This window comes from Schistocerca cancellata, chromosome 1, assembly GCF_023864275.1.
Source record: "Schistocerca cancellata isolate TAMUIC-IGC-003103 chromosome 1, iqSchCanc2.1, whole genome shotgun sequence".
In the NCBI taxonomy this organism is placed as follows: domain Eukaryota; kingdom Metazoa; phylum Arthropoda; class Insecta; order Orthoptera; family Acrididae; genus Schistocerca; species Schistocerca cancellata.
The window spans coordinates 94,757,891-94,780,250 of record NC_064626.1 but is presented as its reverse complement, the minus strand read 5'-3'; the positions used below and the strand labels follow the sequence as shown (position 1 = coordinate 94,780,250).

At 45.3% G+C, this 22,360-nt stretch overlaps 1 protein-coding gene and 1 non-coding gene across 2 annotated transcripts in view; both read right to left on the bottom strand.

The window, feature by feature from the left end:
* Positions 1-22,360, bottom strand: part of LOC126166217 (rhotekin-like) — a 512,066-nt gene that overhangs the window by 463,300 nt on the left and 26,406 nt on the right. The gene's annotated exons all lie outside the window — the stretch shown is intronic.
* Trnat-ugu (transfer RNA threonine (anticodon UGU)) lies at positions 151-225 on the bottom strand. The gene has a single exon. It is a non-coding gene; the product is annotated as a tRNA-Thr (tRNA).

Below are 22,360 nucleotides of genomic sequence, written 5' to 3'. Positions count from 1 at the left end.
GACCAAGAAGCCTGGGAACGAGAATCTAGAAAATGGAGAGTGGTGAACTGTCCGCGTGCTACTGTCCACGACTTGATATTTTTAAAAATATCGGGACCCTTGCTGCAAACAGGCGTAGATATACTTCATTGGTAACATGCTGACAATGTGTGCCTCGACCGGAACTCGAACCCAGGGCCTCCTGCTTACATGGCAGGCGCTCTATCCATCTGAGCCACCGAGGGCACAGAGAATGGTGCGCCTGCAGGGCACGCTCACCGTGAGACCCACATTCCCAACACGTCCACACCATTACATTCGTGGCGCGCCTATCATACTCATTACTCTACATCTACATCTACATTTATACTCCGCAAGCCACCCAAAGGTGTGTGGCGGAGGGCACTTTACGTGCCACTGTCATTACCTCCCTTTCTTGTTCCAGTCGCGTGTGGTACGCGGGAAGAACGACTGTCTGAAAGCGTCCGTGCGCGCTCTAATCTCTCTAATTTTACATTCGTGATCTCCTAGGGAGGTACAAATAGGGGGAAGCAATATATTCGATACCTCATCCAGAAACGCACCCTCTCGAAACCTGGCGAGGAAGCTACACCGCGATGCAGAGCGCCTCTCTTGCAGAGTCTGCCACTTGAGTTTGTTAAACATCTCCGTAACGCTATCACGGTTACCAAATAACCCTGTGACGAAACGCGCCGCTCTTCTTTGGATTTTCTCTATCTCCTCCGTCAACCCGATCTGGTACGGATCCCACACCGATGAGCAATACTCAAGTATAGGTCGAACGAGTGTTTTGTAAGCCACCTCCTTTGTTGATGGACTACATTTTCTAAGGACTCTCCCAATGAATCTCAACCTGGTACCCGCCTTACCAACAATTAATTTTATATGATCATTCCACTTCAAATCGTTCCGCACGCATACTCCCAGATATTTTACAGAAGTAACTGCTACCAATGTTTGTTCCGCTATCATATAATCATAGAATAAAGGATCCTTCTTTCTATGTATTAGCAATACATTACATTTGTCTATGTTAAGGGTCAGTTGCCACTCCCTGCACCAAGCGCCTATCCGCTGCAGATTAATCAACCAAGTCCCGTACGGGTTCGGGCATAGCGTGTGCGTTCGCACAAGGAGGTCAAAGGCCGGGAAGCCATATTTTAACTATATATGAAGGTAGTATCTGTTCCCGAAAGAACAGTTACCGTTAATGACCGTGCAGCTTCGCTAGAATGAAATGGCCATCAACGGTAACTGTTCTTTCGGGAACAGATACTAGCTTCATATATAATTTAAAAAATGTCGTTATGGGCTCTCGATAAATAGAAAAAAGTTGTCGATATACTGACGGAAATAACATCGACATACCGGCCAAAAAAATATCGGCTGCACATTGTAAATAAACTGTCAGTTATAGAGCTGTATATTTAAGTATTGATTTATTATTAGATATTCTGTAAATCGATAAGTTATCAGCCTGCCTATCTCACTTAGAGCAAGAATTGAGAGGAAAACGATGCACGTTCAAGCTTGGCGATAACCACTTTGCTAACTATGGTAACTCCAAGTAGGTGGCACAATAAAGGGTGTCCGATGGCAACGTCATTCGGTTTCGTCACATATCGGATTTGTCTGGAACACTTCATGTCGACTTCCTTGTTTTTTCATATCTGCAAAAGCCAGTGAGCTAGCAGTGGCAGGGTCAAAATTGGGTGGTGAAGCCAGACGTGTCAGTTTCTGTTCGTAGAAACGAGCGCCGGTTAGTCAGCTTTTCCTCTCACACGTCTACGTACACCGCAGAGACCAGTATTGTCATTTAGATTTTTGTTCATCTGTTTGAGCAACTTCTTTCGAAGAACGCCGACGTGAAGAAACAGCCGCATTAGTCGCGTTACAAATTGTTTTTAACGGAATTGGTGTGCTATTTCTTCACATCGGATACCTTTTTATTCCGTTAACATCGCCACACCCGCAGTGTAGCCGGAATTATTCTTTGTGCCACCTATACTTGCTTCAGACAAGCAAGGAGAAAGACTGAACGCGATGAAAGCTCCAAAAGTAGCAAGACTCCTTCACACAGTGAAAGTAATTATGTTCTTACGCAATTTCCAAGGAACAGCAGGCTGGACCGCTGTCATATATTTAACAGGCCACACGAATCACGTCGACCTGAGACTGGAATGGCACCACTGCATTGAGCAAGTATTCTCCAGTGAAATCTAGACAAGATTTTGTCTGAGTAAAGTAGGAACAAGCACTCTTCTCTCTCTCTTCCTTTTTTTTATTTCAATTCCGTCCAGGTTTCTGAAGCGAGTTGGCCCACTGTGCGCCGGGCGGATTCGGTCCGGGAACGGCGCACCTCCCCGTCCCAGAAGTGGCATTTTAACGCGCACGGCTATGCGAGTGGGTCATCTACCTGCTTTTCCCTTTTCATGATAATGTCTTGAGGTTTCTTGTACAACCGCCCCACATATGGAAATTCGTTTCCTTGGTGTAGATACAAGGATAGAGATACGTGCACAGTGCAAACCAGTCCAAGAACTGAAACTTCCTGGCAGATTAAAACTGTGTGCCGGACCGAGACTCGAACTCAGGACCTTTGCCTTTCGCGGGCAAGTGCTCTACCAACTGAGCTACATCTACATCTACATCTACATCCATACTCCGCAAGCCACCTGACGGTGTGTGGCGGAGGGTACCCTGAGTACCTCTATCGGTTCTCCCTTCTATTCCAATCTCGTATTGTTCATGGAAAGAAGGATTGTCGGTATGCTTCAGTGCGGGCTCTAATCTCTCTGATTTTATCGTCATGGTCTCTTCGCGAGATATACGTAGGAGGGACCAATATACTGCCTGACTCTTCGGTGAAGGTATGTTCTCGAAACTTTAACAAAAGCCCGTACCGAGCTACTGAGCGTCTCTCCTGCAGAGTCTTCCACTGGAGTTTATCTGTCATCTCCGTAACGCTTTCGCGATTACTAAATGATCTTGTAACGAAGCGCGCTGCTCTCCGTTGGATCTCCTCTATCTCTTCTATCAACCCTATCTGGTACGGATTCCACACTGCTGAACAGTATTCAAGCAGTGGACGAACAAGCGTACTGTAACCTACTTCCTTTGTTTTCGGATTGCATTTCCTTAGGATTCTTCCAATGAATCTCAGTCTGGCATCTGCTTTACCGACGATCAACTTTATATGATCATTCCATTTTAAATCACTCCTAATACGTACTCCCAGATAATTTATGGAATTAACTGCTTCCAGTTGCTGACCTGCTATTTTGTAGCTAAATGATAAGGGATCTAGTTTTCTATGTATTCGCAGCACATCTCACTTGTCTACATTGAGATTGAACTGCCAATCCCTGAAATTCGCTGCAGATCCTCCTGCATTTCAGTACAATTTTCCATTGTTACAACCTCTCAATACACCACAGCATCATCTGCAAAAAGCCTCAGTGAACTTCCGATGTCATCCACAAGGTCATTTATGTATATTGTGAATAGCAACGGTCCTATGACACTCTCCTGCGGCACACCTGAAATCACTCTTACTTTGGATGACTTCTCTCCATTGAGAATGACCCAAGCACGACTCGCGCCCCGTCCTCACAGCTTTACTTCCACCGGTACCTCGTCTCCTACTTTCCAAACTTTACCAGAAGTAAAGCTGTGAGGACGGGGCGTGAGTCGTGCTTGGGTAGCTCAGTTGGTAGGGCACTTGCCCGCGAAAGGCAAAGGTCCAAAGGTCCCGAGTTCGAATCTCAGTCCGGCACACAGTTTTAATCTGCTAGGAAGTTTCATATCAGCGCACACTCCGCTGCAGAGTGAAAATCTCATTCTGGAGTCCAAGAACTGTTGAAAATACGAGATCAGTAGGAAGCCGTGATAGGTGAGAACGGGTCGGAGTGTACGAGAAGGCGAGAAATCCGGCAGTAAGCAGGTCAGCGCCCCCGGCGGCGCAGTGGAGGATTCGGCGGCCGGGAGGGGCTCGTAAAATACGTGGAGGGTCCCCCCCTGCGTTACGGCCCACGGCTTTATCGTGATGGGGCGCCGGGCCGTAAACGGCTCCCAGAAGAGACGCCCGCGCCGACCCGTCACGGCCTTCCGTCGCCACACCGAGCCGCGACTTGCCTTTCACGAGGTTCACCTCGCACAGCGGAGAACCCTATGGAGATGATAGATCAGCCAGCAAGCGCCATTTGATACACACAGGTGGTGGGGTCAAATATGATAACACCGGGAACACGACACATTACGATTGCAGTTGGTGTCATTCGCACATTAATAACTGATGGTACTGATCCCCTATGGTGCACAAAACGGGTCAGATCGTTGTTGCAATACCAAATTTAAAAGAACGCGAAATCCCCAAGTCTGGCAAAGTTTTACACAAGTTCGAAAGATAGCGCGTACTTCAATGCGAGATGCTTTTAATAATTTCCACAACGAAATTCTGTCTCCAAAACTGGCAGAAAACCCAAAAGGATTCTGGTCATACGTAAACCACACTGTTAATACATAAAGCACACCGGTGGCAAGACTGTGCGATAACAACGGTGAAGTCACTGATGACAGTGCCACTAAAGCAGAGTTATTAAACACGGTTTTCCGAAACTCCTTCACCAAAGAAGACGACGTAAATATTCCTGAATTCCAATCAAGAAGAAATGCCACGATGAGAAACATAGAAGTATATATCCTCGGTGTAACAAAGCAGCTTAAATCACTTAATTTTAGATTAGATTAGTACTTGTTCCATAGATCATGAATACGACACTTCGTAATGATGTGGAACCTGTCAGGTTAACAAAAGGTGTATATACAATATATTACATTACACAAAATATTACATGAAACTTAATATTTTTAATTTTTTTTTTGGGGACGGGGGGGGGGGGGGGGGAGGAGGGGCTTGGGTAAATTACCTACTTACTATATCCAAAAACTCATCTGGTGAGTAGAAGGAGTTGCCATTAAGAAATTCTTTTAATTTCCTTTTAAATGCTATATGGCTATCTGTCAGACTTTTGATGCTATTAGGTAAGTGACCAAAGACTTTTGTGGCAGCATAATTTACCCCCTTCTGAGCCAAAGTTAGATTTAACCTTGAGTAGTGAAGATCATCCTTTCTCCTAGTATTGTAGCCATGTACACTGCTATTACTTTTGAATTCGTTCGGATTGTTAATAACAAATTTCATAAGTGAATATATAGTGTCTGCAGGATGATCTTGGTTGAGCTCCATCAATTATTTTGATTACACGCTTTTGTGCAATGAACATTCTTTTACTCAATTTACAGAAGCTCTCCTGCGAAGTTTGGAAGGTAGGAGACGAGGTACTGGCAGAAGTAAAGCTGTGAGTACCGGGCGTGAGTCGTGCTTCGGTAGCTCAGATGGTAGAGCACTTGTCCGCGAAAGGCAAAGGTCCAGAGTTCGAGTCTCGGTCGGGCACACAGTTTTAATCTACCAGGAAGTTTCATACTATTAAATAAATTTTTACGTTTTGACACACACACACACACACACACACACACACACACACATACACACGTTCCGGACCTTATCGCCACATTTGATAACGCCACAGCAGCCAAGGGGCACACGAAGAAGACAGGATTAATCGTAGTCTTTAATTGCAACCAAAGTGTTAAATTAAAATAAAATAAAATTTTTGGGTGGGGCCTCACACTTGATAATGAGTTGGAACGGTCCTGTATTACCGTATTCGCTCAGATACGGTATGGAAATATCTATCGGAATGTTGCGGTGCTAGTGGTGCATACGCAGGGTACACGGATGAGAACCATCGGACATAAGACAATAGCTGCCTAAATTATAAGCACGCCACTTATGTACTGAGTCCTCTGAACTGGTGGTACGCAGGTGTCATTGTTCCGAGCGGCACAGCACAATTGCCGATTCCCCGTGGATCGAAAGCGCGACCGCGAATACTGTGTACGCTGGGACTGCAGGTACCTGGTTCCGATCCAAAAGCGCGCTCGTATGTACAGAAGCGCCGTGCCACTGTCTGACACGTTGTATGGTGATGCTTGTAGCAGGGACAGGCACAATGTCACCCGCCGAAAATTTAATAAGCTGTAGCCACAGTTGAGGAGAGGCTCTGACACCGACAAACTAGAGGTTTGGTGTCGAAGCAGCGGCTATACTGAGTAAGCTGGGCGTAACGTTTGACGCGATATATATATATATATATATATATATATATATATATATATATATATATATATGTGTGTGTGTGTGTGTGTGTGTGTGTGTGTGTGTATTCAAAATATCACTAAATTTGGTACCTTCCCCATTCTCTTGTACAAACGTCGTGAGTCTGATTTATTTACTCGAGTTAGAACCCACACAAAACTCTGCGTTACATTACTGTGGACTGCTAAAGGATACTGCCAAAAAACAATTTACATACTTTATTCAGCCGGCCGCTGTGGCCGAGTGGTTCTCGGCGCTTCAGTCCGGAACCGCGCTGCTGCTACAGTCGCAGGTTCGAATCGTGCCTCGGACATGGATGTGTGTGATGCCCTAAGGCTAGTTAGGTTTAAGTAGTTCTAAGTGTAGGGGACTGATGACCTCAGATGTTAAGTCCCATACTGCTTAGAACCATTTGAATCAAACTTTATTGTTTACATAGTTTACACAAGTCAACAAGACTGGAGAAAACCGAATGATCCTGGCCCAGAATTGGGGAACAGCAACTGCAACCCCTTCAGCTATCATCCGCCCTTTACCACGGCATGACTCAGGACAGCACATGACTCTGGGCAGCAAGGATAGTCGCACAGGTAGTCTGTTGTCCTTCTCCTCCGCAGTCGCATTGTCTTGATCCTTTGGAATATCCCCATTTGACAAGATTGTCCTGGATTTACTAACGTATGATCTTCGTCTGTTCGATGATCTCCAGGTGGACCAATCTAAACTACCTCCAGAGTGGTAGACATTCGGTACGTTTCATCCATATTTCAAATTGGTCACAGCTGTTCTCTGGCAGCCTTTGGAGACATAGTGCTGACGTTGAACTAAGGAAATTACTCCTGAATTTAAACCTAGATCTTCGTGGTTGATGGCCACAGAGTGGGTGTAAATGATATAGTCCAACCTTTTTCCTTTCAGCATCCACAGATCCTTTGCCTCATATATCAGGTGGTGCGATACCTGCCAAGAAACAGATCGTGTCTGTAGGTGTCGGTTTCAGACATCTCGTCAAGAATAAATTTGTCGAATTTCAGGAAGCTGCAAAAGACCATCGCATGTCTACGCGTTGACTTCTGCCGCTTCAGGAAACATCCGCATACCTCTGCGTGTACGTGGTTTCCATGTTTACCTTAATCGCCATGACCCTACAAATATTTTACTGCGACGTCCGGCACAACTGAACTGAGCTCGCCGATTTCATTAGCGTCGATAATGTTTGAGAAGAACTAAGTCTGCATCTGCTACACCTATGCAAGCACTTCACGGTGTGTGGTGAACAACATACGTGGGAAGAAGAATCATGTTACCGCAGTCGTCTTGGAACGTGAGATCTCCGCGTTTTGACAGTAAATCTCTCCGTGATATGCCTTTCTTGTAGCTTCTGTCACGGGCGTTTGAGGAGCATCTGCGTCAAGCACTCGCGCTTAGTGAATGAACATGTGACGAAATATGTCTCTCTTCTTTGCATCTTCTCTGGATCGCTTCGATCTCTTTTGCTAATCCAATCAGGTTGATCAGTCGAAGGAGTGATTTGTAGGTGACTTCTTTCGGGGATCAGTCATATATCCTTTGCATTCTTGCAACGAATTCAGCCCGCATCTAGATTGTTTTAATCGATCTGGAAACCAACCCACGAACGCTGAAGCGTACTCAGTGAAATTCGCAAAGAGTTGCATTTCATTAGATACTACCATAAATTATCAAAATGACTGCACTGTCTTCAAATAATCTTCTGCGATACACATACAAAGAATCAATGTCGTTTAGAACAGGGGTTCTCAAACTTTTTTCGTCGCGTTCCACTTATAAAGCATATATTACCCTTGCCTCCCCCTCACCCCATTTTGCATTCCTTCCTCAGCACTTATACTTGGTAAAAAAAAATGACCCACGATATCCATTTCCTTCTGTCTAGTTACTGCAACTATCAGTCACGACAGTTACAATAATAATTATTGTATTATTCGAGCACATTATCAACCTGTATTTTTTCAATGGCGATGAAAGTTATTGACTTCCGGTGGCAGTACTTTAGAAACCAATGTCTCCGTATATACAGGGCGAGTCACCTAGCGTTACCGCTGGATATATTTCGTAAACCACATCAAATACTGACGAACCGATTCCACAGACCGAACGTGAGGAGAGGGGCTAGTGTAATTGTTTAATACAAACCATACGAATATGCACGGAAGTATGTTTTTTAACACAAACCTACGTTTTTTTAAATGGAACCCCGTTATTTTTGTTAGCGCATCTGAACATATAAACAAATACTTAATCAGTGCCGTTTTTTGCATTGTAAAATGTTAATTACTTCCGGAGATATTGTAACCTAAAGTTGACGCTTGAGTACCACTCCTCCGCTGTTCGATCGTGTGTATCGGAGAGCACTGCAACATACATCGCGTTTCTACAGAATGATATGCCAACGTTGCTCGAAAATGTCCCACTGGAAACGCGTCGACGTATGTGGCATCAGCATGATGGTGCACCTGCACATTCCGCAATTAACACTAGGGTGACCCTTGACAGCACGTTCGACGGGCGTTTCATAGGACGTGGAGGACGCATAAATTGGCCAGCCCGTTCTCCTGATCTTACACCTCTGGACTTCTTTCTGTGGGGTACGTTAAAGGAGAATGTGTACCGTGATGTGCCTACAACCCCAGAGGATATGAAACAACGTATTGTGGTAGCCTGCGGCGACATTACACCAGATGTACTGCGTCGTGTACGACATTCATTACGACAGAGGTTGCAATTGTGTGCACCAAATGATGGCCACCACATTGAACATCTATTGGCCTGACATGTCGGGACACACTCTATTCCACTCCGTAACTGAAAACGGAAACCACGTGTGTACCTCACCCCTCATGGTAATGTCCATGTGCGTCAGTGAAAAAGACCAATAAAAAGGTGTTAGCATGTGGACGTAATGTGCTGTTCCAGTCTCTTCTGTACCTAAGGTCCATCACCGTTCCCTTTGGATCCCTACGTAATTCGGTGCTCTCCGATACAAACGATCGAACAGCGGAGGAGTTGTACTCAAGCGTCAACTTTAGGTTACAATATCTCCGGATTTTACAATGCAACAAACGGCACTGATTAAGTGTTTGTTTATATGTTCAGATGTGCTAACAAAACTAACGGGGTTCCATTTAAAAAAAACGTAGGTTTGTGTTAAAAAACCTACTTCCGTGCATTTTTGTATGGTTTGTATTAAGCAATTACACTAGCCCCTCTCCTCACGTTCGGTCTGTGGAATCGGTTCGTCAGTATTTGATGTGGTTTACGAAATATATCCAGCGGTAACGTTAGGTGACTCACCCTGTATTATGCAATGTACGAATTTTGCAGGATAAACAGCACACGCTCTTGCCATGAACCCGCTCCTAGTTCCAGTAATGCTACCGGCGCACCGGTATATCTACCAACAAATTTTGTCAATGATAGATAGTTATCAACAAAAAAGGAACTGACATAGAAAGAAAATATCGTCGCCTGTAGTCCTCCCTTCCAGAGATTTGCAAAATAGGCAGTCCTCGTGCATTTTATTTTCAAAGGGGTAGTATACAAAATCACAGATTTCTTATATCAGTGTTGGCGGTACTTGTATCACTTTCCTTTACAAGCTGTTTGCTGCTTCCACTAAACACGCACTACAATTCAGGCTGTAGCTCGTTAGCCTTGAACTGGCTACAGAAGCCTGGCAGAAATCGCGTGGACTGTCACCATGTCTGTGATTAACAATTTATTCTTGTAGTCCGTCTTGCAAGGAACTGGGGGTCACATTGTCAAGCAGCCTCTTCTTGTTACCGGTTGTTAAAAGTTTCGTAAGTAGCTGGCCCTACGGGTGTTCGGTGACGGGCAATGTGTGATGATATTAATACTCGAGACCTTTCTGAGCAAATCTGCTGACAAGATCTACTGGTCAGTTTTTGTGAAATAAGACAGCAAATTAACGATGGAGAAGCTTCCGTGGTTCATGGAATATTTGTTCACCGGAACTCTTTTCTTACATAATATATATCAAATATAAATATTTCAATAAAAGCCGGCGCCGTCCCCCTCCCAGGGGGGCTGGTTTAGATCGGAATCAGAGAGCACAAGGATTAGCAATATGTCTGAACGAACTAAGCTGGATTTTCGCTCAAATAAAACCACGGCAACCTGCATCAGAACTATGGCTACAGCCGTATTTTAATCTCCCTCCTCCCGACGTGTAAGCACAGCGACAGGTGGCTCGGTTTTTCCCAGTCAGGAGAAAGGACATATCATTAACTTTAGCGCTGAGCTATCGGGCAGCATGAACCGGGAACAAGAGGACGCAAATACATCCGAGCCCATTGGTAGAATTTGTGATACTCCTTCGTCTTCCGGTCAGAGTTAAAAACGCGTTACTTTTTCATCGAGAGCGTAAATTTTCTGGGTAGGCCGCCATCCCCTGGCCCTCGCTGCTATCAAAATAGCGTTATACGAGAGGGTAACTATTTGTGGCGCTGAATAATTTATAGGGGCTGGCGTCGGGGGCGGAATCTGGGGGTCGGCCGACGCTGGCTGGCAAGCTGCCACGACACGTGTCGCTGGCTGCACGTGACGTGGTCACCGCTCAGGGAGAGGGGGAGGGCGTGAGCTGAAAAAAAAAAACCAGGAGCAAGCACGCGCCGGCAACCTCCACCCAAAGACAAGTAAGGCGCGCGCTCAACACAGCTGCTTATCTGCCGGGCGAAGCGTCATGACGTAGCTCAGAACGACTTACTGTTGACGACAATTTCCTTGTGTAGGGTCCTCTTCGTCTGTGCGTCTTAAACTCCCGAGAACGCTCGGTATGTTTGACTTGAGGACAGGGAGGTTTTCCGGGATAGTATACAGGATGGAGGCTGACGCGGAAAATATGGGATGAGTCAGGAGTAAAGGCACCTTTTTTGAGGGATGATAGTTATTCTGAACAATAAACGTCATATTGCGAGGTGCCGGGGCTAGCAGTGTATTTAACACTAAATTCTTCTAGTATCTACATATGTAAATGATGCTCTAAGCCCCCCCTATTCTAACTCCGACTTTTGCTGTTGCACAAGGATTAAAAAAAAAACGCGAACTGACTCTAATCAACCCTGCAAGTGGAGTAGAAATAATTTAATTTGATAACGAAGGTTTCATTAACATAGTGAGGAATGATAGGGTTGCTCTACCGATTAACAGAATGAAAGTTCTGTCCAAAATAACAATATGATTTATTAAGACTAAACACAAAATAATAAACAAAAACACATGAAACATTTACAATACATCAAATTGGCTCAAATTAGATACTCAAACATACGCTGTGAATGTGAAGTTGTCCCTAAACTAGATTGTGAGGATTATGACGAAGTGGTATGTGGAGCCAATTCCTTGCAACTCAAATCTTAAGAGAAAACACGTAGCCAACATTAATTGCGGCTACCCAAGACAGAACAAAGTTAGAAAAAGACGAACAGGCGCGCTCTGCTGAGTTCTGATTATCACCTAGGAAAATCCCTGTCTACCGGTGCTGCGGACATACCTTACCAATCTGTCTTCTTAACTGCAAGAACACGATTTGGCGTACCGGAGGCGATGGCTGGTTGCTTCGACGTCCTCGGCCGAAAGGCAAAAGCCGACTGCCCCGAGCACCAGTACAGACTGAACACACAACATTCCCGCCCCCACGACAGTCGCCGTGGTTAAACGTTCCAATCAGCAACTCGAAAACCGGCGGAAAATTCCACTCTATTGCCGGAGCACTACCATTTCACCAATGAAGATTCTTGGGGCCGATTTCTGCGCTGATTTTGCTACGTCACGGAGCTACGCCCTGAGCAAGCCAATCACAGTTACTATTTTGCAGAAAGCGCGGGAATTTTCCCGCCACAGGTGCCTGGGTACACAAGTCATTCCCACGCCTCGCTGGTAGCCCGCCAGAAAGTGTTTTCGCTAAGTTTCTGCGAAGTAACGGAACCTCTAGCCCAGCCGCTACTTCAGACCCCTCCGGGCGTGTCTTTTGACAATGTCGGCGTCTGCAAAGCATTCACTCGACTTCCTCACACCCGTCGGCTTAACCCTTTCCAGATCAGAAGTGCCCGCCTGTCACCGGACCACCCGGGTGACAAGAGAGGCTGCGTGGGAAGTCCGCGTGTGAAGGAATAGCAACTTTTCACTGCATGCAATTAGAGAGGAAAATCGTAAGATAGAAAATGAGAGGGGGCTCATGCCACCTCTCAATATGAATATATGCCCTGTTGTTAACACTATGAAAACAATGGGGCACTGGACAAATGCAGTTGACACGAAATGAAACACAGGAAATATATTCGCAGTCGCCAATATGAAGCACTTTGTGTTGGAATGACGGCAATGAAAATTTGTGCCGGAAGAGGACTCGAACCCAGATTTCCCACTTTACGCGAGCGGTGCCTTAACCGCTTCGGCCATCCGAGCACGAATGACAGCAAGACCCAAACTTCCGTATGTCGTCGTCCACGCGTCACAATCTGCAGTCATACGTTACGTATATTCCCGTCCAGGAAGAACATATTTATTGAGACTTGTGGAACTTGGGGAAGTCCATCGTTCTCGTTGACGGGGGGCAGCTGCTGACCGTAAAAAAATTTATTTCAAACTACTGGTTCGGCGCAACACTTACGACATCTTTAGGCCCACTGTAAACCAAAAGAGTACATTCATTCCTAGGCCCATGTATCGTAGAACTTATACAGGGTGTTACAAAAAGGTACGGCCAAACTTTCAGGAAACATTCCTCACACGCAAATAAAGAAAAGATATTATGTGGACATGTGTATGGAAACGCTTAATTTCCATGTTAGAGCTCTTTTTAGTTTCGTCAGTATGTACTGTACTTCCTCGATTCACCGCCATGGTTTCATACGGGATACTCTACCTGTGCTGCTAGAACATGTGCCTTTACAAGTTCGACACAACGTGTGGTTCATGCACGATGGAGCTCCTGCACATTTCAGTCGAAGTGTTCGTACACTTCCCAACAACAGATTCGGTGACCGATGGATTGGTAGAGGCGGACCAATTCCATGGCCTCCACGCTCTCCTGACCTCAACCCTCTTGACTTTCATTTATGTGGACATTTGAAAGCTCTTGTCTACGCAACCTCGGTACCAAATGTAGAGACTCTTGGTGCTCGTATTGTGGACGGCTGTGATACGCCATTCTGCAGGGTTGCATCAGCACATCAGGGATTCTATGCGACGGAGGGTGGATGCATGTATTCTCGCTAACGGAGGACATTTTGAACATTTCCCGTAACAAAGTGTTTGAAGTCACGCTGTTACGCGCTGTGTGTTTCCATTCCATGATTAATGTGATTTGAAGAGAAGTAATAAAATGAGCTGTAATATGGAAAGCAAGCGTTTCCGGACACATGTCCACATAACATATTTTCTTTCTTTGTGTGTGAGGAATGTTTCCTGAAAGTTTGGCCGTACCTTTTTGTAACACCCTGTATAATACTAGTTGTTGTGGACCACATACATAAGGAGTGTATACTCTACAACGAGTCATCACTTCTAATGTATGCATTTCGCGACACATCCACGATACACGGGCCAAAGGATAAAAATAAAAGTACTCTTTTGGTTTACAGCGGACCTGAAGATGGCGTAAGTGTTGCACCGAAACTAGTTGTTTGAAATAAATTTTTTTGACAATACGGATGTGCTGGTGTGTTCACTTTTGTATTGAGAGTCGAGGGCCTGGTATTGGCCAACAAACACGAAATAGCAATGCTAATGTTGTTAAGAAGTAGAATGCAACACTGGCGATACTTTGCAGCTCTTGTAGACACCTGCTGAGCTGCTCATCTGATCTCTTTCGTACATTCTTCACTTGAGCACGTGCATGTAAAATACGAGCGAGAAGTTGCTCCTTTCTGTCTACCCAGCGCTTGTGGACTTTGCTCATTAGGCAACCGCACAAACAGTAACCTAATAGAGTGAGATCGGGTGAATTCGGTGGCCAAGAAATAACACGACAGCGACTGATCAAACGGCCAGGACGCATTTCAGTGACGTACTGTGTCACTGACCGTCCGAAATTTGCAGGAGCTCCCTCGTGCTGGAAGTACTTACGACGCCGAAAGGAATACAGTATCGTCCAGGTACTCGCATGTGAGTACTGGTGAAGGAGGACTTGCGGCTTTCGCCCGTGATTTTCAAACAGATGTATGTTGAATACGGTTAAGGAACAGGGCATATATTCATTCTAGGTGTTTTGTTCAGAATCACCAACACTATCTCCCCTCGAAGGACGTCCCTTACCTCTTGACACACCCTGTGTAGTAGGCACTTGGGTACAATGCCCACCAAATGTGATCCCACTGTTGATGCGCCTTCAAACAACAGTAATACCTCCCCATTAGCACTTTCATTTTACGTGAGAGCACCATTATGACTTGCGTTTGTATCTTTTATAAGCATATGACTTTCAACGAATTAAGTCTAAACACATGTCTTAGTAGGTGTCATGTATTAAACAGAAGAGTTCCTTGTTGGTTTTCGTAACTGTTATCCACCTGGTTATGTTATCATAGATGTACAGGGTTATTACATATGATTGAAGCGATTTCACAGCTCTACAATATCTTTATTATTTGAGATATTTTCACAATGCTTTGCACACACATACAAAAACTCAAAAAGTTTTTTTAGGCATTCACAAATGTTCGATATGTGCCCCTTTAGTCATTCGGCAGACATCAAGCCGATAATCAAGTTCCTCCCACACTCGGCGCAGCATGTCCCCATCAAAGAGTTCGAAAGCATTGTTGATGCGAGCTCGCAGTTCTGGCACGTTTCTTGGTAGAGGAGGTTTAAACACTGAATCTTTCACATCACTATGCGTGAAACTTGCCCGCACGCGTTCAACCGTTTCTTCGCTCACTGCAGGCCGACCCGTTGATTTCCCCTTACAGAGGCATCCAGGAGCTTTAAACTGCGCATACCATCGCCGAATGGAGTTAGCAGTTGGTGGATCTTTGTTGAACTTCATCCTGAAGTGTCGTTGCACTGTTATGACTGACTGATGTGAGTGCATTTCAACCACGACAGACGCCTTCTCGGCTCCTGTCGCCATTTTGTCTCACTGCGCTCTCGAGCGCTCTGGCGGCAGAAACCTGAAGTGCGGCTTCAGCCGAACAAAACTTTATGAGTTTTTCTACATATCTGTAGTGTGTCGTGACGATATCTCAATGAATGGAGCTACAGTGAATTTATGAAATCGCTTCAATCATTTGTAATAGCCCTGTATTAAATGTAAGAGTTCCTCGTTGGTTTCTGTTACCCACCCAGTTATGTTCTCAGCATAAAACACACGTCAAATTTCTATTTATCTCGCTCTTGTAGCACATAATTGCATCATTTTTCACTTGTCACGGATGGAATATCCTACAAAAACCGTGTACCTTCTAAATATAATACGTGACGTCTGGCCACACGTCCTGGCGGCCCCATCGTTACCGAGCGACCTATTTGTCACAATAGGATACAAACCGTAGTTTTCTGTCGGCTCTAGCCGCTGCATGGCAGGCGTCATGAGCAGCATTTATCTGGGCCGACTACAGCTACACATTGCAAATACGAAATTGTAAATATCTGCCGAAACATAAAAAAAACCGCATTACGACAGAGGAGCATCACCTATACACACCCGCGTGCACATGATCTCTATCCTCGAAAGACATGAACGTCTTCGGAAGTGATCTACTTGCACATCTAAACTATAGCCCCATCCAACCCGTTACATAAATAATTCACCGCTGACGAAGAAGTCCAGCTTTAAAGGAATACAGCAGTAAATCCTTCGTTGGGTTTGATTTCTGCAGGTGGTCGCACGCTGGAGACCATTTTTTCATTCATTCTGTGAATTTGAGCCATGCTGACAAGCTGCACTCCGCAAAAATAGTTGGGCGGGTTTGAAGAGAACCTGTATTACGAGTTTCGAAGAGAAGAGGTCAGCTCTGAAAGAGTACAATGGAAACGCCAGTCAGACTGAAAGGAGAGAGGCCAGATGAATGGACGAGTATTCGGAGAACACGTACGTGCTAACGTGGAGGAGGACAGGCCAGGCCGGTGCGGGCGTAGTCCCAGGAAGGGCAGCTGGGAATTGCCCACGGCGGACCACGCGTTCGTCACCGGTTAGCCCGACAAGATCAATACCGGTCGAGGCGACAATTAGCGGGTCCGCAGACGCCTGTACGTCCGGAAATAGCTCCCTCCAGGCGCCTCTCCCCTCCCCCGCAGTACAGCTGTTGCGTCTCCAATACCAAAAGCTCGACGAAGCAAACCGTAGTTCCCGCCGTAGCGGAGAGTTTGTGGCAGTTGTGTGTGGATGGTATGTGTTCATGTTTCCGCCCGAGACTTTTCAGATGATTTTTTTCTCCACATTCGTTGGCTTCTGCAAGTCACAACCAAACTGCCACATTCGGGCTAAGTTACAGACCAGTCTGTCACCAAAACTAGGAACTAGGTTTTCCAAATGTGCCTATACAGGGTGTTACAAAAAGGTACGGCCAAACTTTCAGGAAACATACCTCACACACAAATAAAGAAAAGATGTTATGTGGACATCTGTCCGGAAACGCTTAATTTCCATGTTAGAGCTCATTTTCGTTAATTCCACCTACGCTCAATGGAGCACGTTATCATGATTTAATACGGGATACTCTACCTGTGCTGCTAGAACATGTTCCTTTACAAGTACGACACAACATGTGGTTCATGCACGATGGATCTCCTGCACATTTCAGTCGAAGTGTTCGTACGCTTCTCAACAACAGATTCGGTGACCGATGGATTGGTAGAGGCGGACCAATTCCATGGCCTCCAAGCTCTCCTGACCTCAACCCTCTTGACTTTCATTTATGGGGGCATTTGAAAGCTCTTGTCTACGCAACCCCGGTACCAAATGTAGAGACTCTTGGTGCTCGTATTGTGGACGGCTGTGATACAATACGCGATTCTCCAGGGCTGCATCAGCGCATCAGGGATTCCATGCGACGGAGGGTGGATGCATGTATCCTCGCTAACGGAGGACATTTTGAACATTTCCTGTAACAAAGTGATTGAAATCACGCTGGTACGTTCTGTTGCTGTGTGTTTCCATTCCATGATTAATGTGATTTGAAGAGAAGCAATAAAATGAGCGCTAACATGGAAAGTAAGCGTTTCCGGACACATGTCCACATAACATATTTTCTTTCTTTGTGTGTGAGGAATGTGTCCTGAAAGTTTGGCCGTACCTTTTTGTAACACCCTGTATACCACCTGCGAAAGGCCGCTTACTCCAGCAAAGTCCCAAAGCTGCGCAGCACGAAAGTGTTGTTCGGAGCGACGTTCCAATTGAAAGTTATGGCCATTCTTACCTCGCAGTACAAGCATGGAAAGTGGTCGCACAAAATCCCTTGTGGACAACTGCGATGGCGTCTTATTAACGACATTAAATTTTGTTGACGATGAGGAGCAATGAATGAAAGTGCTGGCGGTAATGTGTCGTTCCCTAAAAGCAAAACGTTCGGAGTTCAGTGAGCATATTATAGCAGCATGGTACGACGCTGAGTGGGATCCGGCAAGAAAACTGGATACCGTAACTACCGCATTGACGATAGGAATAAATAATTTCTGCTATATTATAAGGCACAGTTAAATGAGAACTAGACTGAAGGAAAAACGTAAGTAAATTATTTATTATTTGAAATGTAAGCGCCGTAACTGTGAATACACTTAGCCAGCTGTGAGACAAGTGGAAAAGTGTGCCAATCCTATCTGCAGAAAGGCACATACGCACGCACTAACACCGCACAGAGCCCACTGCCTTTACACCGAGATCTAACCACTACCACCTGAATCGTTGCTGTCTTGTTATATACCGTACCACTGACATGCGACACCATTTTACTGCATTTGTCGGTATACTATTTCTCACAGTAATAAGAACGGTACAAAAATATCGCGCATTATTTATAAAGTCCGGGAAGCGTCAGTTAGAGCTCTGCTCTTATAACGTACATGTCGGCGCTCGACGGTGTGGAACTCCCATGGACTGCGACTGAGCTGTTTGCCTTGCAAAACACGAGCATAAATTATGCAGAAGTGGCGAAACAAGTCGGATGAGCTTCCACTGAACATCCCAATGGCCCAGCATGTGTTTCTAAACAACAACTAATTACAAATGAAACAAGTAAACAATTGTGCAATTTATCGTCTACATGTGCTGTTTCTCTACTGTAAAAACTGTTGTAAACTTACGAGGGCAGTTCAATAAGTAATGCAACACATTTTTTTTCTGAAACAGGGGTTGTTTTATTCAGCATTGAAATACACCAGGTTATTTCCCAATCTTTTAGCTACACAACACTAGTTTTCAACGTAATCTCCATTCAATGCTACGGCCTTACGCCACCTTGAAATGAGGGCCTGTATGCCTGCACGGTACCATTCCACTGGTCGATGTCGGAGCCAACGTCGTACTGCATCAATAACTTCTTCATCATCCGCGTAGTGCCTCCCACGGATTGGGTCCTTCATTGGGCCAAACATATGGAAATCCGACGGTGCGAGATCGGGGCTGTAGGGTGCATGAGGAAGAACAGTCCACTGAAGTTTTGTGAGCTCCTCTCGGGTGCGAAGACTTGTGTGAGGTCTTGCGTTGTCATGAAGAAGGAGAAGTTCGTTCAGATTTTTGTGCCTACGAACACACTGAAGTCGTTTCTTCAATTTCTGAAGAGTAGCACAATACACTTCAGAGTTGATCGTTTGACCATGGGGAAGGACATCGAACAGAATAACCCCTTCAGCGTCCCAGAAGTCTGTAACCATGACTTTACCGGCTGAGGGTATGGCTTTAAACTTTTTATTGGTAGGGGAGAGGGTGTGGCGCCACTCCATTGATTGCCGTTTTGTTTCAGGTTCGAAGTGATGAACCCATGTTACATCGCCTGTAACAATCTTTGACAAGAAATTGTCACCCTCAGCCACATGACGAGCAAGCAATTCCGCACAGATGGTTCTCCTTCGCTCTTTATGGTGTTCGGTTAGACAACGAGGGACCCAGCGGGAACAAACCTTTGAATATCCCAACTGGTGAACAATTGTGACAGCACTACCAACAGAGATGTCAAGTTGAGCACTGAGTTGTTTGATGGTGATCCGTCGATCATCTCGAACGAGTGTGTTCGCACGCTCCGCCATTGCAGGAGTCACAGCTGTGCACGGCCGGCCCGCACGCGGGAGATCAGACAGTCTTGCTTGACCTTGCGGCGATGATGACACACGATTTGCCCAACCACTCACCGTGCTTTTGTCCACTGCCAGATCACCGTAGACATTCTGCAAGCGCCTATGAATATCTGAGATGCCCTGCTTTTCCGCCAAAAGAAACTCGATCACTGCCCGTTGTTTGCAACGCACATCCGTTACAGACGCCATTTTAACAGCTCCGTACAGCGCTGCCACCTGTCGGAAGTCAATGAAACTATACGAGACGAAGCGGGAATGTTTGAAAATATTCCACAAGAAATTTCCGGTTTTTTCAACCAAAATTGGCCGAGAAAAAAAATGTGTTGCATTACTTATTGAACTGCCCTCGTATTTCTGATTGAAAGCTTACAATATTTTACATCTGTGTGCTGTGTCACCACCGTCCGAAGAAAAATAAACATATATGCTCACTGGACATTTGACATGATGTTATTTGCCATTCTGAGAACAGCTACAAGTAAAACAAACATTTCTATGTAACTTCGTGACACTATGATATTCAGTTTTCACTGCTACGGAGGACAACGAGGTACAACCTATGGCGTTTCGTAATCAGTAACGAATTTAATTTGTCAAAGTTCCGCACGTCCTTAAATTTACGTCTTCCAGGCAACTTCCTGATCTTTTGCCATTCACTTTTTTAGTTCTTCGCGGAAATTCGTTCGAAGCGAACTGAATTTCTCTCGGCGGCGGCAGTAAGGCCCAAATGCCGCCCTTACACGGTAACATACACGCATTACAACTGTCTAAAGAGCAAACTGTTTTCCTCCTACGGAATTGTCGTAGGCAGTCTGTTTGGTATATACCTAGATGTTCTGTACATGTAACTAATCACGTGTACGTATCATTACATAACTTTGTATCACTGTTTAACCATTTCATTGCATAACTGTCTAACAATATTCAACAATCTCTTCAGAATAAATAACGCAATGTGAGGATTGTAAAGAAACAATCATGCAATTGTGAAGTTTATAAAACGCTATGATTCTCAATTCAGTACTTTATATGTAATTTCAAGGTGCAGAGGGTAGGAAAGGAAAGCAAAGGAACAGGGAGGGATCACTGCTGTCAGTTTCAATAAGACATTACGCGGAATCGCCGGCGACCGGGATTCGAACTCGGGATCTCCTGCTTACTGGACAGGTGCGGTAACCACTGCACGGACTATCTTCGATCGCCTCACGGCCGATCCACACTACCATCGAACGCCACCTACCCGCAGCCTATGGCCATTTCCTCCATGTTCCCTCTTCCGAGATTCCCACAGGTTGGACGTATTTGTGCATTAACACTGAAGAAGGTGGATTCATCGCCCAGCTACGCCTATCAAATTATATGAATGTGCTGTGTCTCTTCTTTCGAACAAGTCCGTAAGGACAGACACCACACATGCATATGTCGGTACTTTCTTGGCATTATTAAGTGGTAGCACCTACAAGACACTGACGAAATGAGATGGCAGGTCACATCTAACCTTTCTTTGAAGGTTATCCCACAGATACTCTGTGGGATCTAGATCAGGAGATTGAGAAAGTCACTGTACCACTTCAATATCGTGTCTTTCAAACCAGACACCGCTCCGGCAACTTGTCATCTGGCGTTATCATGCATGTAGAGGAATTCAGGCCCATACTCTTCAGAGAACGAAAGCACCAAAGTTTGGAAAAAGATTTGAATTATGAATATTTGCTCGCTGTGTTCCTCTTACAAAACCGAGGTCCTGTTTCCTACCGGTCACTATTCTTCCCCAGAGTTTGACAGAAGCTCCCTGAAATTTGGGGGTCTCCTGTACGTTCCTAAGCCACCTGCTCGCCGCTACATGAGCACGCTTCTCGAATCTGGGTGCAAACCGAAACGTGATTCACCTGCAAGGAGGACCTGTCCCCATAGACCCACTGTCCAGTTTTTATGTCTCTCACACCACAAAACACGACGAGCACGATTTCCACGATGAGTAGTTGAAAAGTTTAAATGTTGGCGGGCATGAAGACCTGTTCCATTCAGTCTACTTCCGAGCGGTCTAAGGCGCTGCAGTCGTGGACTGTGCGGCTGGTCCCGGCGGAGGTCCGAATCCTCCCTCGGGCATGTGTGTGTGTGTTTGTCCTTGGAATAATTTAGGTTAAGTACTGTGTACGCTTAGGGACTTAACCTTAGCAGTGAAGTGCCATAAGATTTCACATACAATTGAACATTTTTTCAGTCTACTTCTGATAGTTTGGGTTGAAACAATTACGTTGTTCATACCCTGCAAGGTACTTCTTAACATTCTGACAGTTGAAGTTCTTTCTGTCAAGGCTGTAAGGCATAGAAATCTGGCTGGCAGCTGTGGCCGAGCGGTTCTAGGCGCTTCAGTCAGGAACCACGCTGCTGCTACGGTCGCAGGTTCGAATCCTGCCTCGGGCATGGATGTGTGTGATGTCCTTAGGTTAGTTAGGTTTAAGTAGTTCTAATTCTAGGGGACTGATGACCTCAGATGTTAAGTTCTATAGTGCTTAGAGCCATTTGAATCATAGAAATCTGGTTTGACCTACAGTGGTAACCTCTGGTTTTCCTTGGTACCAAATTGTTGATGATGACTCCACATTCTTGGAATTATACATCTTCCTCTATTTAACGCCCTTGCAACATCAGCCTTTGTTAAACCATTTTAAATTATGTCACTCTTCTTAAACATTTCGTCACGACTGAAATGACTATCTTGGTTGGTTGGTTCATTCGGCGTAAGGGACCGAACAGCGAGGTTCAAAATGGTTCAAATGGCTCTAAGCACTATGGGACTTAATGTTGTGACTTGGCAAGACAGCCAAGCCACTATGAGAGGAAGCC